This window comes from Tamandua tetradactyla, chromosome 11 (assembly GCF_023851605.1).
Source record: "Tamandua tetradactyla isolate mTamTet1 chromosome 11, mTamTet1.pri, whole genome shotgun sequence".
NCBI lineage: Eukaryota > Metazoa > Chordata > Mammalia > Pilosa > Myrmecophagidae > Tamandua > Tamandua tetradactyla.
Genome location: NC_135337.1, coordinates 27,627,948 through 27,653,938, shown reverse-complemented (window position 1 = coordinate 27,653,938; position 25,991 = coordinate 27,627,948). Strand labels below are relative to the sequence as shown.

The 25,991-nt window shown below is 35.2% G+C and overlaps 1 long non-coding RNA gene across 1 annotated transcript in view; it reads left to right on the top strand.

Moving 5' to 3' along the window:
• The first annotated feature begins 4,996 nt into the window (after nucleotides 1-4,996).
• Nucleotides 4,997-25,991, top strand: part of LOC143649439 (uncharacterized) — a 68,476-nt gene continuing 47,481 nt past the window's right edge. The window contains exons 1-2 of the long non-coding RNA XR_013158999.1: nucleotides 4,997-5,084; nucleotides 11,828-11,941. This is a non-coding gene — a long non-coding RNA (uncharacterized LOC143649439). The remainder of the gene's footprint in view (nucleotides 5,085-11,827; nucleotides 11,942-25,991) is intronic.

The window sequence follows — 25,991 nt, the reverse complement described above, 5'->3', positions numbered from 1 at the left end:
TCTTTATGTTGTAAAAGGCTCCACTTTTGGAGAATACATTTAGGGGTAGAAACCATTGTCCCTGCTCCCCCAATAGCTAAGGTATCAATACTCTCTCAGGATTTGAGGGGAGCCCTCTGAATAGCACGTCAGCAAAACTTCTTCCCTGGTATTCCAGAATGGGGGCAAAGACAGAGAGACACCAACTGATATGCCCTGGCTTTTCCTGTGAAATCCTCTTGGCTCAGTCCCAGAAGACTCAAGGGCAGTAGCCACTCTAGGCACCCCACCCCAACCTACACTCTGCTGTCCTGGTCTTATAAGTGGGACCTTACACCATGGTCATGTCCAAAGTTCGCACCGAGTAGATTTGCTAGAATCTTATTGGGGTATTTTCCAGACTTTCTTCAGCAGAGAAAAAAAAATTCCCACAAAATTTAGAGAAGAAGAGTTGGGCTTTTTCCCCCAGTTAATAAAAATTTCAAATTTAGGTAAGGCATGAATAGGGGAGGAATGAAGTGGATTCCTGACCACCATGTTACTGAGTTGGGTGCTGTTAGGAGGGGGATCCACTAATTATCTTAGATTGAATGCCAGCTATTGCAGTGGGCTTATGGCAAGGACAGGGAGACTTGATAGAGACTTGAAAATGCATTAACAAAGGCTCCAGACTGAGATTCTGGGCCATTTTGGGCCTTGAACTCACTCAGGGCCAGAACTCCAGTACATAGAGCAGACTCTCTTTGAATCACAGGATCAATTATAGTAGATAAAATTCACAATGTTAAGTCATACTCTTGAACGCACCTGTAGCTACTGTAGATGTTGATCGTTGCTTTCATTTATTTATTCTAAACACAGTTTAGAATAATATAAGAATTTTTTTTCCCTCCTAATACTGTTTCTCATTATTGGGCTTGAAATAAAATATCCTGGCTATTGACCTAAATCTACTTTTAAGCAGTCATACTGAAGCCCTAAAAATACAAACTAAGTTGCCTTCCAGATTTAGCTTTTACTATTGAATTGGGATCAGTATGACTTTGCCATTGCTATTAAAATATCTATTAATCTGAACGATATTGTATATTGCTTTAAGGTCTCATCTAGGAAACTGGAAAGCCTTTGTAACTGGCTCCTTTGCTTTTTTTGCATTCTGACATTTTGTACATGAACAATTGCTCAATAGGTAAAGTCTAAATGGCTCTCTTTATTCAAGAAAGTATTGTATTATTGAATGAATTACAAAGAGGCAGTATGTTTTGCACATTAGCTTTGAATCTGCTGCTTGGAGCAAAATCCTGATTTTCTCTCAGATGCTAATAATGTACTGTCCAGGTAAAGGAAGGTCATTCTCTAAAAGGATTTGGTAAGATTATGTTTGCTTTCATTATTTATTTTCCTTAATAATGATTTCTTACAGTAACAGAATAACTTCTTTCCTTACTATACGTTATGGTAATTTTAACTCAGTTGATGCTTTTCTGCTTTTGGTAAGTTAAAATATTGATATGAAAGAATTAAATGAACAATACAATCCTCTTTTGATGGCTTATGTTAATTTTGGATGCATTTTACTATTTTATATTGCTAGTCAGATGAATTGTCATATTAATGTTATTATCAGTATCTTAGATTTCCAGGTTGCTATGACAAATACCATGCAATGGGTTGGTTTCGGAACAGGAATTTATTGGCTCATGGTTTTGAAGCTAGAAGACGAAACTCAAGGTATCCACAAGTCTAGCTTTCTCTAGGAGTCTAGTGCTGGCTACCAGTAATCCTGTGGTTACCTTGGCTTGTATCTATACTTCCCTTTACACAATGGTGATATCCTTTCTTTATGTTAGCTGCTCTGGTTTTCACTGACTTCTGGCTTCTTACTCTTCCTGGTGGCTTTTTCTTCTGATTTCCAGTTTCTTCTCTTTATAAAGTCTCCGGCAATATGGCTTAAGATCTCCTTCATTCGGTTGGATCACACCTTAATTAAAAATGACATCTTCAAGCAGTCCTATTTACAATGGGCTCATGTCCACAGGAATGGAGTTTAAGATTAAGAACATGTATCTGTTGGAGTACGTAATTCAGCTTTACCACATGCAGTAGGAATATGTATAATATTTACTAGATAGCTTGAAATTATTTGGTTTAGAAGTTGGTTACACAGATGTTTAAGGAATGAAAAAGCAAAATAAAACATGGAAGAAACACAGGGAAGACAACTGTTAGAAGCGCCACATTTTGGGCTGAAAGAATAAAGGAAAGAGGAGCAAATTAGGACAGCTAGTAATATTGAGGAGTCAGAACTCAAATGTCTGAGAAAGGGGACAAATTCTGACTAGTTCTGAGATTCCTGAAAGAAACTTAAGCCTGAACCCAGTTGTGGCTGCTGGAATAAAGTGTATTTCTGAGGGGATGCCGATAGAAGTAGTGAGAAAATAGGGAAAAGAAAAGACCTTTCACCCCTCTTCCAGCCTTCTATTCTATCTAGTACTCTCTGTTGGTGGAACCCAATAGGGAGCTTGCTGGCAAAGGAGAAATGTAGTTTTCAGAGTCCCAAATGGTAGCATCAAAAAGCAGACTTTGGAAGGACGAATCCAAAGCCAAGAGACAATAGCTTAAAAACCAATTCACGTTGTGTTATGTGGAGGTGTTTGTTAATAGTCTCCAGTCTGTAGACATAACCAGTCTGTATCTCATGGGGAAAAGGGACGAATAGCAGAGTGACGAGTGCCTAATCATCTTCTCCTTATTGAGATAATGACAGCAATTTTCCATACCATTTGCCCAATCAAACATGAGTCAGCCTTGGAACACCAAATTCTTAAAAGAACACTGCAAGACCTTCCCCCTGAGTTCCCCCTTTCTTTAATCTCATGGTGCCCCCTTATTCCTAATCTCTCAGAAAATTATAGAAAATCCAAGAGGATTTGGACAAATAAATTTAGAAGATGACCTTAATTTGGACTTTTACTTTTCTGAGGCCTTGTCTCTATGGTCTTAATTTGAAAAAAATAAAAAATTCAGAACTAGAAGTGACCTAAAGTTTTAGATCTTCATTTTTACAGATGGAGAAACTGAAGGTTAAAATATTTAAATGACTTGCACAAGAATAATTTTGGTGACAAAGTTGATATTGCCATGTGTGTTTCCTAATTCCCAAGTCTGGCTCATTCTACCATATCATGCTGCCAGGTAGGACTGGATAGTCATTTCATGCATGTTTGTTACCAATATGTATATTCATTGACCTTAAACATTACCACAAAACCACAAACACCTTCATTATGATTGTACCATTGCACCATTTGGCTGTCATTTCCAAAGAAGTTATTAAACCTAGACTTACATGTGTTTGTCAAGTCATTTTGTCATTAATTTTGGCCATTATTATTGCTGAATTCCAAGATTCTATTGCAAATAAAATGTTATGTTGTGTCTTACCAGCTGAGAAAACAATGTTCACTACTACTATAGCTGAATATTAAAATGTAATTTTAGTAAATTAAGGTCAGCTGTCCAAAGCAACTTTCTTGCTGTCTCAAATATTACAAAGAATGTGATTGAACCTTTTTACACTTTGCAAAAATGCCCAAGATTCATTTTATGTATGGTTTGCTAGCAGTGCTTTTATAAAGTAGGAATTTTTTTCTTTTTTCTAATTAGTATATACTTTCATAAATTAACATAAAGAATAAAGAATACATTTATAAATTTAATAAATCACAATATAACTATTAATTGCATTTTTAGATGTTGGTATCTTAGTTTTCTAGCCTTTCAATTCCCTATAATTCAATTCAATGCATTCTTATTAACCATTTACTTTCTTACTAAGCTTTAATAACCATGACCAAAAGTAATGATGAAATGTGAGAAATGTGAGAAAAAGTGTCTTTGCCTTAGCATGTATCAGGGTCAGAAAGTTTTCTACTCTCAAATTTATATTTGTTATGTAAACTTTCTTCTTCATCACATAACTGTTAGAAACTACTCATCCTCATCATCAGCATTTGAACAGTGGCCTGTTCTTTCTTACAAACCTGTGAAATGAGAAATGGAAGAAAAGCCATGAGGGTTTCCAGCACTTTTCTTCCAGCCTTCATCCCCAAACTTGGTTTTACTTTAGTAGGACTATATATATATGAGCTTATTTTCACATATGTAGTTTCATGTAATTCTCATTAACAGCCATATTAATTGGATCTCATGCCCATTTTTTACAGATGAAACTAATCCTCAAAGAGCTTAATCATCTTGACAAAGACTACAGACAATGATCTACTCTAAGTTATATGTTCTTTCCATTGTATTTAGTTGAGCAAGCACTGAGTATCTACTTTCTGTTAGGAACTGTGCTGAGCATATTGACACAGACCATCCTTGGCCTCATTCTCAAGGATATCGTAGTGCAAAGGGAGTGACACAGTGTTAAGGAATTAATTCTATGTAGAATCAGCTATTATGAAAAAGATGTAAGATATGCTGTGAGCATATAGGATGAAATGAACAGCTTCACTTGGGTGAGTTAGGGAAGTTTTCACTAGAAAGGTGGACTTTGAATTATGTGTTGAAACAATTGAAAGGAAGCATTCTCAGGAAGGAATCAGTATGCCCAAGGTGAGAAAAGGTGAAACAGCATTGAGTTCAGTGAACTTCATTGGTAGAATGAAATTCAGGCAAAGATGTGTATAGCTAATTGGATAAGTGCAGCTGAGGCATATGACAGAGATCTAAGATGAAAATGAAAATTAGGCAGTTAATGGTGCCATTTAAATAATAGGACTAGATACAACGCTCAAGTAGAATGAAAAGAGAGGAAGCCGAAGACAAACCTCTGAGAACCACCGACATACAAGGAAAACAGAGGAATAGAAGCCAACCAAGGGATCAATGAGGAATGGTTGTAGGATAACCAAGAGAGCCTGGTGTGTTACTGGGTGGAACTCAGGAGTAGGGCAATTTTGATGAACAGATCTTTGTCTATCATTGTGTGTCATAATGCATCTGGAATGCTATCTCCTAGGAATGTAGGGAAGAAAGTGGAGATTAAACACCTTAAGGCAAGAAGAAACTGGGACAGTTATCTAGCTATAAGACACAAGGTGTGTTAGACAATGCATATAAAGAGTACATTATTTTCTATGCTAATTCTGGAAATAGTGCTCAGTCTGTGGGAGTGGCCAGACCAAAGTCCTGATATCAGTCAATAGTTGGGCATCATGTCACCCAATAACCATTCTTGAGAATTTTATCTACATGTGGCAAAACCCTGGTAGACAGCTGAGGACACAGGAGTAAGCTATAGCTCTGGGGAATCTGACCAAAACCAGGCAGAACCCTGGCACCTCAATGACTGAACTAAGCTTCCTGAAAGGGACATAATTGTGAAGAAACAGGTGGAGAACCTTGCGGGGCAACTCATCAGCATCAAGAGGTCTGAAAACTAGGTCTGAAGCCTTTGTGGGAATTTGGGCTAAAATTTTGTAATGTAGGCTGAAGTTGATTCTCTAGGTTCTTATACAACTCCATGAACATTCGTTTAATGTAGATTCCACCAGTAAGCTTTTAAAAAACTAATTCAGTGCAAACTAGTTAATTAAAATGATAACATAGTAGTGAGCTACTACCAAATTTGCTGAAGTTTGACATTTATAATTCTTTGGCTCAAAAACTACTCTTTCAAAGAAACACACATAAAGGAAATAAGCTGGAGGGTTTAAATAAAATTGTTGGATCCAGGAAGCTAAAAAGTATTGCATATTACTTTTTTTAAGGTATAATTTTCCTGATTATCCTCAGAGAGCAGGTTTTTACTCATGAAAAATGAAAGCTTTAGTTCTAATGAGAACATTATATATATATATATATATATATATATATATATATATAAAATACTATATAATACTTTTTAAAAAAGAAAATCCAGCCTATTGAAAGTATTTAAAGTGGAGTAATATATTAATTTAAGGCAAGCCATTTTGATTAAGCATTTTGAAGATTAAAACAAGATATATTGAGGTGAGGAAGAAATGAGCTTCTTAAAAAGCCAAATAAACAAGGGTATACTCTTTCAGTATGGGAACCCTCAGATACAGAAGGGGTCTTTTTTAAATCAGTCTGTCTACATCAAAAGAAGTATCAATCCAGTTTGTCTTAGAAAATAAGAGGAAAATTGTTTAGTTTTACCTGGTGTATTGCTCCTCTGGCAAATACAAATATTTTCATCTCTTTGGTAAACTAGGAAAATTATGCATTTGTATTTAAATTTAAAAAAAAGCAGGAGTCTCCCAGATCAGCCAATTCTTTAATTTCCAAAATAAGCAAAGCAAAGGATGTATAAGTGATGTGCTAATAGTATGGCAATGTAAATCATTAAACCAATCTGTAGAAATATTGACTTTCACTTTTGTTTGTAAAGATCTGTTTATTTTATAAAATTCAATGTACACTTATAAATATATATATATATTTTTGAGGTAAAAAATTGAAGTTTGTGAAGCAGAAATACTCCCCTTGACTGTTTCCTGTCTGTCTGTTTCTGTCTTAATATACTCTTATCTGCTATGTACTCATGGAAAAAAAAATACCTTTGAGCCACATTTTACTTTATATGCCAGTTACAAAGTAAAGGGAAAAAATTATTGGCATCTGACTATCCAAGAAACAATTGGATTATTTTGCTATAGGAAAACTCACTTGGGTCCCAATTATTAGAGGACCAATGATGCGTCCATTTTAAAATCTTGACTTTTTTTTGCAAGTGCTGAACTTTACAGTGATATTTTGCTCCTTCTATGTTTAGAATTTAAAACCTAAAAAACATATAAGTGAAGTGCTCAAATCTTGAAAAATGGCATGTTCCCTTAAATACTTTCATAGTAATATGATAGTTAAAATATAAATCTATCTACTTATGGTGCTTTATTGAAAATTGAAAACAGTATTATCCTATATTGTGGGCTTAAGACAGTGTTTGGCAAAAGTAATGAGAGAAATTTAGTTGCCTTTAACTCAATAAGAAAAACAGTGAATGGAGCAGTTTGGAAATTGCAGAATATCAGGAATTTTCTTTTTGGACATATTGCATTTAAGATTTCTATTAAACATGCAAACAGAGATGTGGAATAGACACTTTAATATTTAACTCAGATTCAAGGGCTTAGTTCAAGGTAGAGACATAAATTGAGAGTTCTCAATATAAGGGTGATATTCCAAGCAATAATACTGGAAAAGACAACAAAGAGGCACGGGTTTAGATCAAGAGAAGAGGTCCAAGAACCAGGGCATGCCATTATTTAGATATTTGTTGAAAAGAGAAAAAGAAGCAGGACTAGGGGAGGAGCGGCCAGTGTAGTAGAAGGTAAATATGGAAATTTAGACTCTTCTAAATCAAATGAAGATTTCAAGGAAGAGGGAGTGAACATCTTGTCAAAAGCTGCCAAGAGCCTGTGTGAGATGTGAATGGAGGATTGACTATTAAATTTGGTAACATGTAGTAGAAATTTCCACTTGACAACTATTGCCTCAGATCTTGAAAACAGATGTTGTAGTTAATAGACCTATTTAGCTATGCCTAGTTTACTATAGTGTTAGAGTGTAGTGGTGGTATATTTTAGGAATGGCTACAGGTTTTCTAGTTGTCCATGGGAGCAATATGTTTCCTCAAGGTTCAATTATAATTCCTTATATAATTATAATTCATTATAAATTGTCTCTACTTTCACTTTTGTTACATCTTTGTTGAGGTTTAATCTAAATAGATAAGCTGTACATATATGGTATACAATTTAATGATTTTTTACATATGTAGACACACAGATAATGAACATATCTATTGACTGCAAAGATTTCTTGTGGCCATATGAGTCCATCTTTCCCCTTAGGCTCAACAACCACTGATTTCCTTCCTGATGCTATAGATAAGTCTTTTATATTTACCAAATATAAACCACTTGGGGGGTTCTTAATTCCTTTGTATAGATCTAAGTTTCCATTTGATATCATACTTCTTTTAACCTGAAAAATGTCCTTTTCTTATAGTGTATATGACACATTTTTCCATCTTTCATTTCTCTGAAAAAGTCTTTTTTAACCTTCATTTTATCCCAATCAGATATAGTGACATAGAAATGCTTTAATTTTTTGTAATCTTTAAATTTTTTGTACAGAAAAATCATGTAGAAAGCACAAACTTCCCATATCCCCCCCCCGTTATTAACATCTTGCTGTAGTGCAGTATATTTGTTATAATTGATGAAAGAATATTATTATAATTGTACTAACTTTACTCCAATATTTGCATTAGTGTTCCCTGTTTGTGTTGTACAGTCCTATGTTGTTTATTTGTTCTTAAACTTTGATTCTAGAAACATATATGCAGCCTAAATTTTCTCTTTTTTCCACATTCAAATATACAATTCAGTGCTATTAATGACAGGAGGACACAATGTTGAGCTACCATTGTTAACCTTGGTTTTTGAAGTATATTTTAACTGTGTACTGAATTCTATCTGGGCAGTTTTCTTTTTATTTCAGCCCTTTTAAAGATTCCATTCTATTGTATTTTGACTTGCATTGTTTTTGATGAGAAGTTTGTGGTAGTTCTTATATTTTTTCCTCTCTGTGTAATGTCTATTATTTTTTTAGCTGCATCAGATATTCTCTTTATCACTGAATTTCAGCAATTTTATCATGATGTGTTTTATTGTGGTTCTTTTTGATGTTTATCCTGCCTGAAATCCTCTGAGTTTCTTGGATCTGCAAAATTGCATTTCTCAGCAGATTTTAGAAAATATTCTGTCAGTATTTCTCCAAATATTTTCTGATTGTTCCTTTCTGAGTCTAACACTAAATATATGTTAGACTGCATGATATTTTCCTACATGTCCCTGTTGTTCTATTCATTTTGTTACTTTTTTCTTCTCTGTGTTTCAGATCATTTCTATTGCTATGCTTTCAAGTTTACTTATCTTTTCTTCTGCAGTATCTAATCTCTTGTTAATTTTACTCAGTGAATTTTTATTTCAGATATTGCATTTTTCATCTCTAGAAATTATGTATAGTTCTTTTTATATAACTTTCATTTGTTTCATCATTGCACTAAGATTTTCCTGTAAATCCTTGAAGATATTTATAATAGCTATTTTAATGTCCTTTAATTTCATCTAACCTGCCATTTCCAGGTTGGGTTCAAGTAACTAATTTTTTTCCTGCTTATGGTGCATTTTCCCATTTCTTTGCATAAGTAGTCTTTTTTATTGGATGTTACATGTTATTTATATTAGGCTGTTGTGTACCTGGGTTTGGTTGTTGTTTTAGCTTGCTAAGGCTGCCTAAATGCAACACAGCAGAAATGGATTGGCTTTTACAAAGGAGATTTATTTAGTTGCAAATTTACAGTTCCTCAGAGGAAAGGTATCTGGCTTTCATCTGGGTTCTTCTGTCCCATTGAAAGACACATAGTGGCATCTGCTGGCCTTCTCTCCAGGCTTCTGGTTTCAAGGGGCTTTCCCTGGGGGGTTCCTCTCTGCATCTCCAAACTTCTGGGTCTGAGTGCTTTCTCTCTCTTCTGACTTCTCCTTTTAAACCTCCAGTCATTAAATTAAACATCACTTATTGTGGAGGTCACTCCCCTTAGCCAACCAAAGATGTAATCAGCCATAGATGAAATTCACATGCTGATGATTTAAGTCCACAGCAACAGAACAACTGGGCACTATCTCTTGGCCAAGTTGACACCTGAACCTAACTATCACAGTTGTCTTCCTATAAAGAGTAGAAGTTTGTTTTAAGAGGTGGTTAAGTTTCTTGTAATTCAATCCGATCTTTATAGCTTATTTTCCAGTTTGTGGTATTGTGGATCTAGAATAGCCTTTATTGTAGAGCTAGTTTAGCCATACTTCCAAAGTGTGAGCACACTGGGATCTCTTCTGAATATCCTGGGTGGTCAGTGAAGTCTCTACTCTGGCTGGTCTGAACTCAAATGTCTTCTAGCCTAGCCTTGTGTGATCTTGGGGAGTTGTTCAACTTCTCTTTGCCAGACCTTCTGGAGTTTCACCATACACACACATACAGCTTAGAATTCAGTAACAAACTAAAGGGGACCTAATACATATTTAAGAAGTTCCCTCTCTGTGTAACTCTCCCATCTCCATTTTTTCTGATCTGCAATTTCAGCTACTTCCAATGTCCTCAAACTCTGATCTGTCTCCTTAATTCAGTAATCCTGTTGTATGATTTTTGGGTTTCCCCCTCCTTGAAATGTGCTATATAAAGTGCCTCTGGGCAGAGAGCTGAAGTAATATTAGTACTTACCTCCCTTGATTCCTTTCTCCTTGGGATCATAGTCCAGCTCTATTTTCCAATGTCTGAAAACAGCACTTTTGCATATTTTGTTTAGTGTTTTAGTTGTTTATGGTAAGAAAACGAATCTGATACCAGATACTGTATATGACCAGAAGTGAAAATTAAAATTGCCTCTCTTTTAAAATAAAAGTTGGCATTTAATTTTAAATATTGCCATTGGTACTAAAATATATCTTTATCTACTTTTCACACATGATGCCTTGATTTTCTTACCTATTTTGGAAACTAATCCTTACTCTGCAGTAGACTGTATTTCATACTCAACTTTTAAATGGCTTTTCATGTCAATAAATATATATTTTTTTTTTTTTTTTTTTTTAGAAAGACAGAGAAGGAAGGAAGGATAGAAGGAAGGAAAGGAGGAAGAAAGGGAAACATCTTTAAACATTTTCTTATTTTTATTATATTTTGTTTGTTTGCTTGTTTTTTACATGGGCTGGGGCCGGGAATCGAACCGGGGTCCTCCGGCATGGCAGGCAAGCACTCTTGCCCGCTGAGCCACCGCGGCCCGCCCAATAAATATATTTTATATAATTTTTTGTCATTACATAGTAGTCCCTTGATAGCATCACCACAATTTAAATAGTCCCTTATTACTGGACATTTATTCTTTTCTAATTTTTCATAATTATAAACAATGCTGATTTGAACAATCTTAGATATTTGTATTTTTTTGCCCTTTTCTGTAATTTCCTTAGAATACATTTACAAAATAAAATTTTTAGGTCAAATGATGTAAACAATTTTAAGGCTTTTGAGTCATATCGCCAGACTGTCTTCCAGAAAGGTTGCATGAACTCAGATCCTATTCAATCCTGTAGAACTGAACATCACAGTTCTTGTTCCTAACTAACCTTTCCTGTGTCACCCTTGACCATATAGTCTCTAACAAACACTTTAAACATCTATGGTATAAAGACAAGTGTGGTGGATTCAAATTTTAATAAGCTATAATCCAGGTTTTCTAATGGCTTATATTCTCTTAGAGAAGATCAGCATATAGATAGGAAGATATACTAATAAAGGTCTTTGGGCTATACAAACTATGGTCCTTTACCAAAGACATAAGAGCCTCCAGTGCTGTTATACAGCAGATTGTACTCTCTTAAAAACTATATAATCCAAATATTCACAAAGGGAAAGGAAGTCTGAACATAATGCCTGGCTAGGATTGGTTCAGAAGACTGAGGTTCATGCCCTATAAATGTGCAACAGGGCTTCTGCATGGCAATAAGGAAAGAAGAGACAAAGATAGATTCAATATTCAATCAAGAGTTAGATAAAAGTAAGCTACCTACAATTACAATCATCTTTAGTAATACAAGAAACTTGAGGCATGAAATATGCCTTAATATGACTTGTGAATTAATATAGAGATCACAAAATTAGAAGCATTTCCTTTCTAAATGACTCAGCTTGTTCGGTTTATCTCGTTCTAGTGATAATTTGCTTTATCTGTACACTAAACATTGCATTGCAGAAGCTGCAACCTAGTGAGTTAAATGTACCTCATTTAAAATGGCTTGGTGAGCCCAGAAAGACCCAGAGGTACTCAGGAGTCAGAAAACCTGCCTGTTTCCTGGATGTCATAATTGTAAGTACAGTACAATGAATAAATGACAAATGAGATAATTAAAGTTGAGTATGGTATGAATTACATTTAAAAACTCAAACATAAACACATCATATTATTTTGTGCCAGGAATTTTTTTTTCCAGCCCAAGGGGAGCCTATTCTTATAAAGCAGATTGAAGAAACTCACACATGAATAAAAATGCATGTGAGATTCAAAAATGCAAATGACAACTATTCCTTTTGTGCACACTGCAGACTGAAGAACAGAGTATGTGCTCACAGCTGGAATTCATGCTGGGAATTATATAATGTAATATTAGTAGCCTCCTTCAGATCAGGGACACCCCAGCTGTTCACTTTACAGAGGCTGCCTCCCCATCCTTCCCCTTCCCCATTCAGTAACCCCAACAAAGGCATAAATGAAGCAAAAACTTTTCATATAAAGTAAAGCACTATGAAGGAGAAGGTAAACCATAAGCTTTATTTTTTTTAATAAATTTTAAATAGATTTTGCCTTAAAAGTTACTCTTTCCCTCCACATCATCACTACATAGAATACTTATTCTGCATTTCCAAGAAAGTCACTGACCTCTGTGCATATTGGAGCAATTGATATGGCCCTAATGTTTTGGTGAATGAATAACAAAATAAAAAGTTTTGCAATGTTTAATATCCATTTTCTTGTGCTTGATTTTTGCATGTCATCTGAATCAATGTATTTTAAATTATGCTGTCACAAGAACACCATGCTGTATATAATTTACCAAAATTGTCTTGTGTTGAAAACTAATTCCAATTCCCGTTATATAACTGATTTGTGACTATGACTAAAATTCTGTATTTATTTTTTCCCATGACTTTCCAAAAACAAATGTCATTTAGTTATTAGTTAAAATTCTGTGTCTTAGCCTGGGTTCTCTAGAAAACAGAGCCTGAAGCATACACTACATTGTGAAAAAGCATGGGGCACTAAGAGTAAGGAAAAAAGGAAGGGAGGCATGGAGAAACTGGAAGCAATGTGGTGGGATCTGTTACCACACTGGTTATGACTAACTGCTAAGAAATATAGTATGCTGCTCTACTTTAGTACTTAGACTTCTCTAGAAAGCTGCAAGGAGAACTCTCGGTTCCTCCTTAGTTTATGGAAAGGTAAAAAGAAAAACAATTTACCTGCCTGGCTCTATCCCATGTCCTATTCCCCATGGCCAAGTCTCAGTGACAGCAATGCGCTTCTAAGATGAATTACGCAGCCCCTCAGTGATGGCTTGGGAAGCCAGATCCTGTACTATGTGGTGTATTGTTTCATACACATACAGAAGTGAAGGGAACCCGGAATGGATAGATTCAGCATGTGGGTCATGAAAACCATACATGCCTGAGCCTTCCATTTGGACTCCATCCAGCTTAGCAAAGATGGTGGCCTTGGTGGTTGATTTGGTGTGAGCCCAAGAAGCAGGATTGGGAATCTGAGGAGCAGGCAGAGTCTGTGCCCGATACTCTGATGCCTGAAACAAACTTCTGGGACTCCTCATCATTATGGTAGACACAATGATAGACTCATAATTGTGCTATGTTCAGTGCTCAGACTGAGGTCTGAGAAAGTTGTATTTTAGGATGTTTCCCAGAAACGGTGTTAAATAAAAATTAAGTCATAATTGATAGAGGTCGTCACTTAACACACTTCATTTTCCTCAGTTTATTTTTTCTATCTAAGCATTGCCATATTATGTTATCATTAAATGATGTCCATTTGAGGATTCTTAGTTACAAACCCAAGAATATATTATATTATATAAGAGAATGCTTTCATTAGCCATATCTACAGTGTATAATGCATATTCTCTCTGTTTTAAAATTATACATTCATTCATTTAATCATTAATTCACATAATATGTGTCTGGTTCTAAAATACAGTGGTGAATATGACATTTATAGTTGCTGACACTGTGAGAAGACAAACATAAAAAATAATTACAATGAAGTGTGGGTATTGTGATGGGGAAATAAAGGGTATTCATTCACTAACACACTCATTCATTTTATAAGCATTTTTCAAACAATTGTTAGGCATCAGAGGTACTGAGTTCTAGGAAAACCAAGAATGAGATAGAGATCCTCATGCTTTGGCTGCTCACTTGGGTAAGATAGCCAAGACATACTGCAGAGCATTTTAACCTTATCCTACTTTGGAAGATAGGGTGTGCTGGTTTGAAAGGATGTATGTACCCTAGAAAAGCCATGTTTTAATCGTAATGCTGTTTTGTAAAGACAGCCATTTCTTCTAATCCCTATTCAGTATTTTATGTTTGAAACTGCAATTAGATCATCTCCCTGGAGATCTGACTCAGTCAAGAGTGGTTGTCAAACTGGATTAGGTGGAGACATGTCTCCACCCATTTGGGTGGGTCTTGATTAGTTTACTGGAATCCTATAAAAGAGAATGACAAGAGAAAAAGCCAGGAGATTCAGAGAGAGCAGAGAATGCTGCAGCATCATGAAAGTAGAGAGTCCACCAGTCAGTGACCTTTGGAGATGAAGAAGGAAAACGCCTCCCGGGGAGCTTCATGAAACAGGAAACCAGGAAAGAAAGTTACCAGATGATGCCATGTTCACCATGTGCCCTTCCAGATGAGAGAGAAACCCTGACCATGTTGGCCATGTGCCTTCTCACTTGAGTGAGAAACCGTGAACTTCATCGGCCTCCTAGAGCCAAGGTATCTTTTCCTGGACTCCTTAGATTGGACATTTCTATACACTTGTTTTAATTGGGACATTTTCTTGGCTTTAGAACTGTTAACTCTTAACTTATTAAATTCCCCTTTTAAAAACCATTCCGTTTCTGGTGTATTGCATTTCAGCAGCTAGCAAACTAGAACATAGGGCTTCTGATTAAGTACCAAAAATAGATATCCTAGGAAGTTATTATTTTTATCATTTTTATTATTACTTTCTGAGAACTGCAAGGACTTTAGTAGAAAGAATTTGAATTGATGGTGGTGCCAGGAGGTGCAGAGAAGCTTCCCAAATCAAGGACTAAGATGGACCTTGCAATCTGTGTAGGTAAATGATCATGGAAAGAATACCTATTAAAAGATAATGTGAAAAATAAAAAAGAAAGTGTGACCAACCCATCAAGATCAAAGACAGCACCCTAATCCAGGGGAATAGGAGAAACAGTGTACTGCGGGTGCTAGCCACAAAAGCTGATTCTCTCTCTTCATTAGTGAATGTTAAAGGATGTTTGGTGATGTTTTTTCTGGAAACTAAGACACTGAGGACACTCAATAGCAACATGCTGACCTAAAAGCCAAAGTTTATTGGGGTTCTTTCTTATTAAATTAAACTTTTATTTTTAACCTTGTTTTGTAGTTTATGACAACTTTTTGGTGCCTTAGTTTCCTTACCTCTAAAATGGGTGCCTAATAAAATTTCCCTTGTAGAATCAGTTTTGGGATGATATCGGTAAAGCAGTTAGAATAGGGCCTCACTCATAGTAGGCACTAGATAAGTACTTAGTAAATAAATAAAAGAGGCTGTCCACTAAGTTGTGTTTTCCCACATAAGGTGAGTATGGACTGAAGCCAAGTAATGCTAACAACTGTAAATAGTATTGAACTCTTCCTGTCTGGACAACCCAACGGGTGCTGATAAATGTTTCACAGCCAGATCTTCCCTACCCTCACCCATCAAAGTATGGCTGTCTACACACATACACACATGAGATTATTTTATTGATACAAAGGATGTGTAGCACACAATTTACTGAAAGTGATAGCATAAACTCCCCATTTAACTTCCATATAGTCAATCGATCCTAAAGAAAGCTGTCTTTGGTTTTTACCAAGTCTTGTAGAGTAGCCAAACTTTAGTTGTAACATATGAATGAATGTAATTCTGACAGGAGTATTCGTTGATACTTTCCTTTACATCAATGAGTAAGACAAAACTGACAAAATGTCATATGTTGAAATTTTACTCATTTATCGGTGACATGAATGACTTTTTCACTAAATGGTATAATAGTTTTCAAATATTAGAAGAATATTTCCTTATTTTTTCTGCTATTCGTAATATGGCTATAGACGTGTCATACATTTTAGTTTAATCTGCATTGTTAACATTTTCTCCATAATATTTTTAAGTTAAGACAATTCACAAAACAATAAATCAAGCTCTGATTTGTAACATTTACCAATTTTAGTGGTATAAATACCATTACCGTGACTGAATTCAAGCTATTAATGTGATGTCACTAAATGCAGATTTGGTAGCACATTATCAAATAGTGTTTCCACCAAACAGATTCATAGGCATAAAAAAACTTAAGAACATAGATAAAGTAAAATTTGGTAAAATAATCAGGAAGCGATAAGTTTTGAGCATTTATAACAATTTTAATATAATTTCATTATATATAGTGTATGTATATAATTTGTATAATTTAATTTTTAACATTGTCTGTGTTAAACAATCAACTTGCTTTCAAACTGCCTAAAAATTTTACACTCGGCTCTAGCTAGCTGGTATGTGTTGGTTCTAGTAGATACTGCTAAATTAAAGGAAAATTGCTAATGGGTGGTTGTGAGAATCAGTTAAGATGTTTTAAGTGAAAATATTTTGACACATGTAACGTGCTAAATAAATGCATACATTCTTATTGAGAATAATGATTAAAAAGCCAAGTTCAAGTATGCCAAGAAGCAAATATTTGCCTGTGGCTCTTCAGGGGAAAAATGGGGATAAAGTTGAAACAGAAATTTGTATTGTTCTTGTACCATATGCACAGCGAATATTTGATACCTGGAATTTCCCTTATTCACTGATGAACACAGCATTAGACATTTTCAGCTTCATGAAAGTATACTTTTGTTCACCAAGTTTACTAAGAGTGATCATTTATTATAGAAGGGACAGGAGTAGATTGGAAGATCAATTATAGCGATTGTCTTTGAAAACCTAGTTTTATCATATTTTTGCTTACTTCATAGCATCTATTCAGTATTTTTAAACTTTTTTTATTGTGAAATATAGCATATATATTAAAAGGCAATAAATTTCCATGTACCTTTTAACAAGTAGTTATAGAACAGATTTTAAAATTTGGTATGGATTACAGTTCCACGATTTTTTGTTTTTTCTTCTAGCTGCTCTAAGACACTGGAAACCAACAGAAATAACAATATAATAATTCAGCACTCGTGTTCATTTGTTAAATCCTATCTTCTCTGTTATACTCCTCCTTCTCTTTAAATAATTATTGCTTACAAGCAATAAAATAAATAAAATAAATAAAATAAATAAAATAAATAAAAAATACATAAGCAATAAATTTCAAAGCACATCACAACAATTAGTTGTAGAACAGAGTTCAGAGTTTGGCATGGGTTACAATTTCACAATTTTAGGTTCTTATTTTTAGCTTCTCTAATGTACTGAAGGCTAAGAAATAGGGGCATAATGATTCAGCACTCATACTCATTTGTTAAACTCAAATTCCTCTGTATATCTTCACCATCACCTTTGATCTTTCTCCCACTCTTTAGGAATATTTGGACTATGCACAGTCTATCTTTTTCATATTGAAAGGGGCTGTCAATAATATAGAATAGAGGATTGGAACTAGCTGATGCTCTGGAAAGGCTGGCCCCTCTGCATTTCAGGAATTATCTGGTCCAGAGACCCATCTGGAGATCATAGGTTTTGGAAAATTACCCTAGTGCATGGAGCATTTGTAGAATCTTATATAATGCCCTAGGTATTCTTTAAGATTGGCAGGAATGGTTTGGGTTTGGGTTTGGCAAATTATGATTGGTAGCAATGTCTAACTGAAGCATGAGTAAAAGTGACCTCCAGTGAACTCTCTCAGCCACTGATAGCTTATTTGTTACACTTCTTTCCTCCTTTTGGTCAGGATGGCATTATTGATCTCATGGTGCCAGGACCAGGCTCACCCCTAGGAATCATCTCCCACGCTGCCAGAAGACTTTCATCTCTGGATGTCATGTCCCACGTAGCGGGGAGGGCAATGGTTTCACTTACAGAGTTGGGCTTAGAGAGAGAGGCCACATCTGAGCCATAAAAGAGGTCCTCCAGAAGTAACTCTGAGGCATACCTACAGATAGGCTAAGCTTCTCTGCTGTACACATAAGCTTCACAAAAGCAAGCCTCAAGATCAAGGGCTTAGTCCATTGATTTGGGTGCCCCTAATGTTTGGCACAGTATCAGGGGTTTCTCTGGTGGTAAAGTTCAATAGTCCCATAATTTTTCTTCTATCCCTCAAGGGACTTTGCCAATACTTTTTGACTATCTGCTTAATATACTCTGGGATTTGTCCAGGCATTGCATTAAGCTATACAGGATTAAAGGACCTCGTTCTTATTCTGGGCTCCCTGTGTTTGAATTGTTTAGATTATCTATCCAGACAGGTAGAGTTAGATTATGTGCTCAAGGAAAGTTAGGTTCTAGACATAATAAAACTTTCTTCCTTTGGTCATAAAGAGTAGGAGAAGTTCTAAAATATAACAATGTCTTCCTTATCCCTGTATTCTGAATCACCTTAATCCTGCCTCGATTGACTTCATTCTCTCTAAATACCAGGTTATACATATCTAACACAGCCTTAGTATTACTTTTAACATTTGCAGCAGTTGCTCATATTTCTATAACTCTTTATCATATTAAAAACCCTTTCATTTAGGGGTATGCTATCAAGTATAGTGTTCTATTTCACTTACGACTGACAATAACTTTTGTGGGAAAAGGAGTAGTTGTTAATTTCATTTACATACAGTTCAGGAAACGAAGTCTCAGTGTGGTGATGTATTTTCTCTGAAGTCACAGAACAGAACCTAAGAAGAACCCATGTCACTGTCTCCTAGTCCAATGTTCCTTTTCAATATCTGGCTGGGCATGCATGTTACACTTCATATATTGAAACTGGCCTGATTTGGGGAGGATATGAAGGAAAAACTGTGCTCAAATTTGGTCAACGATTAAAAGCCATTCATTCCATCATTTATTCATTTAGCAAAAATATATTGAGTCTGCACTACATACCAGCTACTACTAGGGGCACTATAGCTGGACCTCAAAGCTCTGGTCATTCAAAATATTTAATTGAAATGAACAGAATAAAACAGTCATCCACGAGAGAACCAGATCAGCTGTTCTCTTAAGTCTCTGAATCTGAGCTCTTGAATCTTTGGAGGGTAGGCATTTGTATCAAATTCTGTACTTGTTATTCTAATAGCTCCCAGGGTATGTCTGGAATTTAGTGCTATAGTAAGACTGAAAAGGCAGGTTGTCTTCAACTGTGGAGAACTTTTAATGCCAGTATGCAAATTTTCTTGTTAACTTAATTGGGTTATTTTTCTGGTTAAGAAATCATGCCGCATGCACATGGAAGAGGAAAACTCAAAAAATACAAAAAATACATAAATAGAAAATAAGTTCCCCTGAACACTTTTATGTAATCTACCATTAATATTTTAATGTTTCATTTCATACATGCACACATTTGTGCATACGTATACATATTATATATTATATAATGGCCATTGTCATATGCATACATATACATGTAGTCATTTATATACTACTCTTTACTTAGCATAAAGCATAAGTATTTTAATGTCATAATATATACTTAAGAAACATCCATATATGTCTGCTCAATATTTCATTATATAGATGCAGCATACATTTGCAATAGCCAGAAGTTCATCTATTTCCAATTTTTCATTATTATAAGTAAAATATACACTAAAATCTTGTAGAAATTTCTAATTATTTCCTCATACTATTTCTAGGAAGGAAGTTTTAAGTCCACAGGAAATTTTTAAAGGTTCTTGGTATATTTCCAATTTCTTCCCTGAGAACTTGTACCTATTCGCACTCCCAGCAGTGCTGTGTAGGAGTTAGTATTTTGTTGCATTCTTGCCAACGTTGAACATTATTTTTTAAATCTTGACATTTGATAGATAAATGATATACCTTCGATTTAAATAGCTTCATTTTGATTGTTAATGCACTTGATTTTATTAAATCAAGTCTGATTATTTGTCCTTTCCATATCTTTCCCAGTTAGTGTTTTGTTGTCCTTGCTCATTTTATTTCTTTTAAAGGTCTGTTGAGATATTTAAACTTTTCTACACTATTCTGGGTGCTATAGACAAATTTTGAGTAGGGAGGTGATATATGATCAGATCTGTTTTCTTTTTCTACTGAACAGTGTAAAAATTTTTGAACAAAACATATGGAGATAAATTTTAGCATATTTACATAGTACTAGTCTCATATGTACTACATTTCTCCCTTTTTAAATTAAATTAAATGAATTTTTTAAAGCTGCCAAGTGGCACAGACTGGCAATATACATACTCCTTAAGTTACACAACAGTCAAGCAGCTAAAGTCACGATTTATCTAAGTGTGCCCAATTAGAAAAGAGGCTAGTGCCAAGATAATCACAAATTTGCCATAAACTAAAGTTCAGTACTGTTACATGAGCAGAGACATTGGAAGAACTTCTTTTATTTGTTCCAGTTGTCCTGAAAAATAAAACAGGATTATGTGAAAAACATATCAGATAAAGAAAGGCACAACTAACATTTATTGAATGACCACCAGGAGTATGTATTAAGCCACTTTACATGTACTAAGAATTTAATCTTCACAAAATTCTACAGGATAGCTCCTATCTTCAGCCCCATTTCATGAATGAGGAGACTGAGGTACACATTTAGGTAACTTTCCCAATATTCTTTAGTAAGTACGTGGTAGTGCTAAGGTCTGATCTCAGACAGCCTTGCCCCAGAGTTTTGTACATAATCCTTCCTTGTTAGAAGCAGAAAACACCTTTCATTTCATATATCTACATTTCTTGATTGTGTTCAACTTATGGAGATAAAAAAGAAATAAGGGAGGGTTCCTGCCTTCAAAAGTTTACAGACAGATGAAAATGACACACCTGTAAAGAGTAGTAAGGGCTTAACTACTTACCACATAAAGTGGTAAGGACTAGTTAACCACAGAGGATTCTATCGAAGCACAAGGAAGGTGTAATTAGCTCAGTCTCCTGGCTGAGGCTGCAAGAACGAGATGTTAGCCAAATGAAGAAAGAGAGAAGAAAAATCTGAGTAGAAGAAACAGCTTGAACAAACATGTAAAGATCTGAAATAGTGGGAGGGTTTGGGGAAATTGTGAATTATGTGGTATTATTGGTATATGACATATAAGGTGTATAGCGGTAGTAAATGAGCCTGTATAGGTAGCTAGTCAACATGTAATAAGTGAGCCTCTCTCATGAATTAGCTTTATCTTGACTTCTGGGAATATTGCACCGAATAAATCTGAAAGGTTTTGTGCACTGAAAAGGAATGGCTCAGTCGGACAATAAATAAGAAATCAACAAAATGCAGACTGTGACAGGCACTGTGAGGGAGGCAAATGGTGTGCTGACAGAGAGCAACCGGGAATCTGTTTTAGATGAGGAGTCCAGGGAAGGATTCTTGAAGGAGCCAGTCATGTGAAGATCAGAGGAAGAACTCTTCAAGTAGAAGGAACAGCAAATGCAGAAGCCCTGAGGTGGGAAAGAGTTTTAACATGTTCCAGAAAACGAGAGAAAGCCATGAGGTGATAGCATTGTGAGCAAGAGGTAAAGCCGCAAATGAAAAGTTTGAGAGGTAGGCAAAAACCAAATCTTGGAGCATCTTGTAGCCATAGTGAGGAGATTATATTTTATCCTATGTGCAATAGATAGCTATTGATAGGCTTTTCGGTCATGATCACAGCATGTTCTCATTTCTCATTCAGGCTGCTTTGGGGAGAATGATATAAGTAAGGAGAGAGAAGCCACGAGCAAGGAGGCTCAGGCAGTGGTCAGGGCAAATTTGGGGTTTCCATCCATCACTTTAGTAAGGTTATGGAGACTGAGAGAAACAAAACCATTTGTCTGGAAATTTTTTTCAACGCGTTGTGTGTTTATACATATTAATATATACATGCAATTATAAATATGAATATTCCTTCCCCAAATGTAATTTTCTTCTTGGAAATGCAGGGGTCTCTCAGAAGATATCATAGACTAATATCCTTTGACTTCTTTCCCTCTTTCATAAGGGCTCACATCTCCACAGAGCATTCCCAGAATGGATTTATTTTTTTTATACCGCTTGCTAAACACTTCTTAGCCCCAAATGGATTTTTTTTTATTATCTTTAGAATCAACATTCAGATTAATGCTTCAGAGAAGAGCTGATGTGCATCTGCAGGAAGGAAAAGCAATGTAGGAGGGCAGCTCTATATTTGGTCTTTTCCCTGATTAACAGGCAAACTGTAGAAGGTCCTCTCTAGCATAGCTCCTGAAACCCTTGACAGGCTGGCTTCCATTACCCTTAGTCTGACAATTTGATTCCTAGATCTGTCTTTTCTCTGGGCAAATGGGAATCCTGCCCTGAACCCCTGAGGGTCTCACATGCTACAAACACATGCAGACAAAATAAATGTGTTAAAGAACACTAATTTTAATTCTCTAGATCGGGGAGTCATTACTCTGCATAGGCACAATGTGATTTATGTCCAAAACATCCACTCTTATGACTGATGTTGCTGAGGCCTCAGGGAAATGCTCTTTCATGTGTCCTCAAAGCTTAAACGCTATATGCAAATCCCGGGAAGGTTTGTGGATGGTGCTGCTGCCAGTGAGAGAAGAGGTAGAGAGTATTTTACAGTGTCGGAACTTAGGTTAAGAAAAAAAAAAGGTAAATTAATTTATAAAGTCAGTCCTTGCAGTAAACATGAATGCAATAGATTCTCGTATAATGAAGTATTATTTATCAGTAGTTCTGAGCTTCCGTATCCTGCTTGTCTTTTTGTTCAGTTGGTACTTCTGGAAATGCTTATGAGAAGTAGTGCTGGGCTCACTACTTTTGGATATGTTAATTCACATTGCTCCCAAGTTTGTTATATGTAGGTCAAGACGAGGCATGATAGCAATTCTTTGCATTGGCAAAAGATGGATGGAAGCTACAACTCATTCTTACAACATTTTTAATGATTTAATATTAAGAATTCAAATTGTTTTTTAAAATACCATATTTTTTCTTAATTAATTAAAATGTTTAATAAAATGTGTTCAAAACGCAAGTAAAATTTTAAACTAAGTATTCTGGTTAAAAAATTTTTTGCTTTTTTTAATTTATTTATTCTTTTATTTTGGTTCACATTTGATGTTGACCAACACTAATTTGATTCTTGCCTTATAATTTTATCATAATTTAAAAATATTTGGAAAGGAAATCATTTAGAAACATTTTTTAAAAATTTTCGTCTTTTACAGTGACTTTAATTTGTATTTTTGATAAAAATATATCACATTATTTACGCTTTGACTCCAACTGCAATATTTTAACTCCATAAGTTATTCCTGACAAAAGATAAGTATGTAAAGAGCTTCTTTATAACAACACAAGTTAGTAATTTTGCTGAATTGAAAGCAAGAAAATATTGTGAAATATTTAAAGGAGGTATTTATTTTATTATCCTCTAAACATTGCTATTCCATCGACACAATCCCCAGAAATGCTCAATAATTAAATTTAGCTGCCTTTGTTATGTTGCCAACCTTTAGTTATATGAAACTATAGCTTTACATGTATTTTTCAAGTTTGTTGTTTATGAAGGTATATTTTCAAGGTAGGAGATAGAGCTTTATTCAGTAGATTAATTCCTAATTTGTTTAATACTTTTTAAAATATTTAGACCTATGATAGAGGGGAGTCTCCTGTACTCTTGCTCCAGGCCCTGCATGTGTGAAAGGAGGGTACGTTGATTGCCTTCCTTTCCAGCCTCCTCCCCTCCCCTCCCCACACACTTACTGTCCTGCCCCAATAAATCTGCTCCCTCCCTCTTCTCTGCCTGGCTTCAAGGCTTAGCCCCATTGCCAGTCTTCTCCTGGTCTCCATCTATACCTAGTCACTTCCTCCTTTGGGTTCCCACTGCAATTTTCATGCTTTCTTTTTGATTAACCATTTGTATGAGTCCATCTTTTCTTCTACCATGAGCTCTTTGAGGCCAGAGAGTCCTCATTCCTCTCAGTATTATTCGTGATATAATACTGGCTTGTAGCCTACACCCTCCATGACTGAGGATAAAATTAATACTTACCCCCCAACCTTCTATCTGCAAACGAGAGCTTGTGTTTATGTGCTGTATTTGCTTGTGCATGCGGGAGGACACAGACACAGACCCAAATATAATAGACACATACTCTCCCACATATGCAGATTTCTTGGAAACTGATTCCCAAATCAAATAATATGTTTGTGCAATACAGATTTTTAAAATTATGATCTTATTTCATTTGAAAGTCAAATGCAAACCTTCTTTTTCCAATTCTCTGTGTTGCAAATATGAAGTTGGCTTTATTATGTGCCCTTAAGGTCGAGAGAACTTGCCTTTCTTTGGGCTACTTTTATTGTTATTATTATTAAGTTAACAGCTTAGGCATTTTTTTTTTGCAATTTACCTTTAAACTGTATTTATTTACCTCTTTAAATGACATAATTTCACCAAGGATAATTTCAAGTTACGGTGGCAATTTTGGAGAAGTTTCATTTCAAACAAAATTATTCATTTGAGAGACACTTTGGAATGGAAATGGTCTGCATTTACCACTGGCATAAGAAAACTTCCAGAAGAAATACAGTTTCCAAATTGATTCTTTCAAAAGATTTATTAGTCAAGGCAAATTAAAAATGTAAAAAGTTTAAAAAAAACACTTTAAACTATTGCTCTTTTAGATCCCCTTGAACTGCAAACTGAACGTAGTTAACTTCTATTCCACTATTCTTTCTCCCTCTTCCTAGGTTCGTATATTACCTTATATACCTACCTTGCTTCCTCATTTGTCTCCTTTCTTCTTAAAATTAAACCCCCTGCAGAATACTTTAAGCTCCTTGTGGTTGATTTTAAATCCTGCTATTTACCTACACAAAGCAGATGGAAATTTACAGAAATATTTAGAGGCATTCTAAGAGCAGACAATTTTGGACTCCTAGATATATATCATTAGTTCATATGCTATTAGGAATATTAGATGCAAAAAATGAATAAAAAATTAGTTTGGAAAGATTATGAGGTGACCTACTAAACCTTAAATTTCAGAGAAGATCATAGGGCTTTAGAAAAACTGTAGATGTTGAGAAAGGGCTATGAGAGGCTATCTCCAAACATTGTCCTATGAAAACAGATTGCATTGTAATTTTGTCCTAAAAATAATGAAAGGATGAATAATCTGTTGATGCCTTCAGAAATAGGTTCTTTAATACCTTAAGACAGTGTTGAAGAATAGATTCTGTAGCAGATGTGACTCCAGCTCTCTCCCCCATTATTTGAACACACTTAAGTTATAATCAGGGGGTGTAATATAAAAGCAAAAACAAGGAGAAATAGTTCCATTGCCAGATCCCCAACTGCTTCTTGAACATTTTGAAATAATCTTAGAGACAAAAGTATAATAAAGTCTAGAATTGCTAAAGCAACTGGATGCCTTCACCCAATCACGAGAATCTGGGTAGAGATTTATTGATAGAAATACCTGTAGACAATGTAAGCAGAAAGAACAATGAAAAAATGAGTACACTGTAAGAGTTAAGAAACTGAAAGAAAAAATGTGAGTGAACAAAGTCCTTCAAAGAGAAACAAAGTGTCTATCTTCCTATTTTATTCTAAAATTCATAAGGAGAAATTTCTGCAAATGTCAAAGGATAATCTGCCAAACATTTCTTTGATCAAACAATCCCTGCAAACAATATAGAATCTATCCCCTAGAGTCAAGGAACTAATAATCTCTAGATAATTCATCGCCTCAGCATAACTTTTGCATTTGAACTTTTAACCAAAGAACGTTTTTTCCTCCTCTGTGATAGCACACCTATGAATTTAATAGAAAAGGAGCTACAGTGAAAATGGAATGTTTATATTAAATGCTCTATTGTTGACCTCTTACTTAAAATCTATAGGATTCTTCTACTCCAAATCAGGTAACTAGATGTTGACATACCAGTATC